This window comes from Montipora foliosa, chromosome 11 (assembly GCF_036669935.1).
Source record: "Montipora foliosa isolate CH-2021 chromosome 11, ASM3666993v2, whole genome shotgun sequence".
In the NCBI taxonomy this organism is placed as follows: domain Eukaryota; kingdom Metazoa; phylum Cnidaria; class Anthozoa; order Scleractinia; family Acroporidae; genus Montipora; species Montipora foliosa.
The window spans coordinates 44,186,353-44,191,352 of NC_090879.1; positions in this window are offsets into that span (position 1 = coordinate 44,186,353).

Consider the following 5,000-nt stretch of genomic DNA (forward strand, 5'->3'; position numbering starts at 1 on the left):
GGCTTCAAACATTGCAAAAGAAAGACAGCGCTCATTTGGTTTGTAATATTTCGGACGTTTGTCCGCTAAAACTTTAATTTTGACGTGTTTTCATTGGTTTTCGATGAGGTTATTTTGGCTGTTCTGATTGGTTTTTAGTGAGGTCATCTTGTCTGTTTGTGATTGGTTTCTTGTCCCTGTATTATGAATTTATTGCGCTACTCACTTGATCCTAACTGTTTGATTGCTGTGCCGGACAGAGCTCTCTCTTCCCAACCAGGATACTCACATACCGCCAAAATGATATGCACACACAGTACTATTTTATGCGCCACACACGCGCGCGCCTAATATATTTTCTCACACCGAAATTTTCAGGTGTTGTGGAGCTTCGGTTACGTGTTCAAACTTGCCCCTAATTTATGCAGCCCCCTTGCCTTCTAAAAGCCCTCGTGTACGTACGTGACTTGAATTTCATTAGCCTAATACTTATTTATGCGATAACTTGGGGTGCACGTGTTGTTACACTTGTTAGGGTTACGCTGCGTTGCGTCATGCCCCAACTTGCCCCTAATTTATGCACGCCCCTTCTTTGTCTTTTTGAAAGAGTTAGGGTTTCGAGTTCGTTGCTGGAGTTTAGGGTTAGGGTTGTGGAGCTTCAGGGCTCCACTCGTCATATACTACTATTGTGTGGTAAGTGACAAGTGACAAGTGATGGGATTTCCCCCTTCGAGTGTGATTCTGTCATTCTGTTGTCAACTTGGTTTCCGTGGAGTGCGATACTGTGCAAGAAGTCTTCAGGAGATTTCGTCAAAGAGAAGGACAGTGCTTTGCCTGTGGTCAGATAAGCGTAGAGAAGTATTGACTTAATTGTACTGAGATTGTACTAAGAGTAGTCGCTAGCTCGAGTTAAGTTGTCTCCCGCTGTTTACAGTTAAATAACAGGGGCACCCAACTTCAATTTTCGGAAAATATCTGTTCGGAGGACGATTTGAGATCTAGAATTTTCGGAATATTTGTTGTAAAATTTCTTGCTTGCCTGCCTCTCCTAGGATTTTCGAACATCTGAAAAATGGTATAATTGCCCATTTTTAACGGATTTTTACCCTAAAAAGGTCACCTAGAATTTTCGTGAGCCTTTTTTCTGGCTAAAATTTTCGAAATGGTAAGTTTTGATACCTAGAATTTTCGGATCACTAGACTTTCAGCTAGGAAATCCGAACAGATGAAAACTTTTTAGGGGATAAAAATATGCCTATATCTACCGTTTAAATACTAAAATACGTTTAATAATGCTATGTTTAAGTGGTTTTGAACTACGTTCTCGTTGGGTGCCCCTGAAATAAATTGCGTTTCGTGGAAATAACGAGGTTATTATCTTTCTGCCGGTATTTAGTTATCGTAACAATAAACACCCAAACATTGATGAATCATGCGTAAACAATCAGAAGCTTCATCCTAGTTAACCATACCGTCCATTGATTCAATTCTCATTCAGTATATGTGGGGCGACTCCCGATTTTATTTAAACCACACCTAGTTCTGCCAAATGTCTGTATTTTTCGCAGCCTAGATTATGTGCAGATGACACCAGCCTCACCTTCGCTAGCGTAGATTTAACACACATTGATGATTGCCTTAACCATGATTTAAACAGGGTATACACAGCCAATAAACTTACCTTGAATTTAATAAATACTGACTTCATGTTAATTGCGTCGAGACAGAAGTTATCAACATTTCCTGAAACTCTTTCTTTCAGTATAAAAAACCATCAAGTGAAGCAGTTGCCATCTACGAAATCTCTTGGTGTGCACATCAACCAAAACATGAACTGGGAATGTCATTTACAGAACATTTGTAAAATGATTGCTTCTGCTTTGGGCGCAATTAAGTGAATACCACATTTTATACGTTTGAATACATTAACGTATATGACAGCCTAGTTCAAACACATTTAAATTACTATAGTGTTTTCTGGGGCAACTGTGGCAGTGGTCTCTCTGAAAAGCTTCAAAAGCTCCAAAATCGCGCAGTCCGTATTTTAATGTGTGCCAATTATGACTCTAACATCGATGAATTGTTCCGGGCATTGGGTTGGCGTAGACTAAAATACCAAAGATGCTGTTATGATGTACAAATCTTTACATGGGATGACCCCTGAACATCTGAGTTCTAGTTTGTTTTTCGAAACGACGAAACATCTTACTGATTAAGGAATACTTAAAATAAATTGGCTCTTCCGCAGCCCTGCATCCAAATATTTAAAGAAGAGTTTCTCTTACAGCGGAGCCGGGTTGTGGAACAGCCTATCCAGTGACCTTCGTGCAGCAACATCTTTACGTGACTTTAAATTTGATATACGTCACCACAGTTTTGAATGAGTTTGAACAGAGCATCCTTGTAAAGGAGCTTTTAGTATGTGGTCAATAGTATTTTAGGTTAGTTAGTTTCGCTAGGGATAATTTTAGTACATTTTTTTTATCTTTTATTTTTTTAAAATCTTTGCTAAAGGATTTACTGTGTATAAATAAAGTTACCATACCATCTGGGGTTCGGATTTTTCCGAGTTCCCAATTGGTTCTACATTTCATTTCATATGTGTAATTGAAAGAAAGACAGAAAAATGCAAACAAGCTAAGTGGAATTTTCACAGCACTTGCAATGCATAACAGATACAATATATACGTAATGGCCAACTGAGCTAAGGTCGATGAGATGCCAAACAACCAAGGGGCTAAGAAGAGAATCAATTAAGCACTTCACACTGATTACGGACAATGGCCAACTATTCCAAACAACGACAGATTTTCTTTGTTCACCAGAGCTCACAGAAGGAATTCACGGTGAACTTCGATGGCTTGCAAACATTTTCATGTCTATCAATGCACTTACTGGAAATACCCTCTTCTTAGTCGCTCTTAACACGATGTCCTCGCTTCACCCCCAACGGATCTTTGAGTTGGTATCATTTGTCTGGGCCTTACTGCTGCAAGAGGTTAAACAACATGCTCACGTTAATTTGTCGATATACTGGCACTGTTCGTTTTTTGGTATCTTATGCTTTGTGCATGGTATCCTTGCTCACATCGATTGCAATAAACTTGGACAGACCTTTTCCCTTGTCTTTAAGGATTAGGTACATATATTTGTAACCCTAAAACGGACGTATGTTTTTGTAGCCATCTTTCGGGTTATATTTATTACATTTACAGTATTGTCCCTGTTCATATATTCGATAACAGCTTTGAATTTGGGCTGTTGTGCTACTAACCTTTGTAGCAACATCAGGTTTCTCCTACGGAAAAATCATTTTTGTGTTGCGCTTTAATTAAAATCATCTTCGTTCACCTTCTTTCTGGCAAAAACTTTACCACTTACCGTATACTATCGTCGCGCCACTGGTGTCTCGTCGATCCGACCGCCCCAGCTGCAGTATGCGAAGGATACCCACTGCCGAAGGATAGGAATCCTCCAAAATGAAAGAGATTCCTTTTAACTACATCTATCCCCGCAAGGGATATCCTGGTGCCCTGCAAGTCTCCTGAAAGCAAACGAAAACGATGGAAAGTGAGTCTCGAGATTGTTGTCTATCCTATCTTATCCTAATAATAATAATAATAATAATAATAATAATAATAATAATAATGACGACGACAACGACAACGACGGTGACGATGATGATGATGATGGAAGAAAGCACTGACATATACCATCGCAAGAATGCGAGAGCCCTACCAACAACTGCTACCTACCAAGGTACCAAGGCAACGCATCCTAGATGGCTGCAGTGCCAAGGCGTAAAATACTTACAAAGCCATAACAATGCTCTCAAGATTCTATTCTTTGAAGTCCCAAGATCCCTAGATCTCGTCACTAAAGTTGAACCATGGTACTCACAAAACACACCTAAACCGATGTACGAGAATGAACGCGTGGTTGCCTGCTGGGATGTCCCCTTGTATGCAGACACGACACAGGTGAGAGGTAACAGGATCTATATTACCGACCTTGACAAAACCAGCAAGGAAGTTATAGTCATCGAAATGAGCTGCCCTTGGTTAGAAAACAAAGGATATTGAGAAGACCACAATGTACAATCAGCTGGGATTAGAGCTCACAAAGATGCCCTGAACGCAAGATCATTCAATACAACACCATTATGGATGTCCTCAGAATTTTTTCAAGAGAGGTGGAGCAGAATATTAAATATCTGGTAGGAGATAAGGGTAAAACCATTGCGCTACAGATGGAGAAGGCCATCTTGACAAGCTCGTTACATAATGCAAAGAAATTTAAGCTGAGCGGGTAGACCTTTTACGTGAACATCGATTTATTGTTCATTATTTCATCAATGATATATTGAGACATTTCTATGGTAATGTAATGTTTTTAAATGTAATAACAGATTTTATTCCATGCTGCGGTTGGTTACGACTCTCCGCCCAGCCAAAGCTATACTCCTTAATCTGGGTTTCAAGACGTTCATTCTGACATAATAGTAATAGATAGGCGAGATGCTTTGGTATCCTCAGGAAATGGCCCCCCTGCCTTGCCACCTCGGTGGATGGGTGAGTGAAAGCCTCTGCTTGCATTAATTGGCAATCAGTGTCACGTAATTTGTTTTTTATTTATTTGTTTGAGCAGATTGAAGTTTTGGAAGCTATTCAGCTGATGTGGACCTGCTATATCCACACACCCATACACTCGCAGAGTTTTTTAACGTCCCACAGGGAACCATAGGAAGATATTTGTGAGACGGGGCCTGCGGTTTATAGTCCTTATCCAAGAAGACTTGAAAATCTAACCATTTGCGGATGTAATTACAAAGGCAGCACTTTCTCCTCAGTTATTTTAAGACCTTGAGTGTTGGTCCGGCCGGAGTCGAACTCACGACCTCCCGCATGGCAACCCGGTGCTCAACAAACTGAGCCACCGGTGCATCAATTTGCCTAAAGGAGTTGGCAAACCTTCCCCGTCAGCCCTAGGACTAGGAAAAAAAAATAGACCCTTCGCCCTCA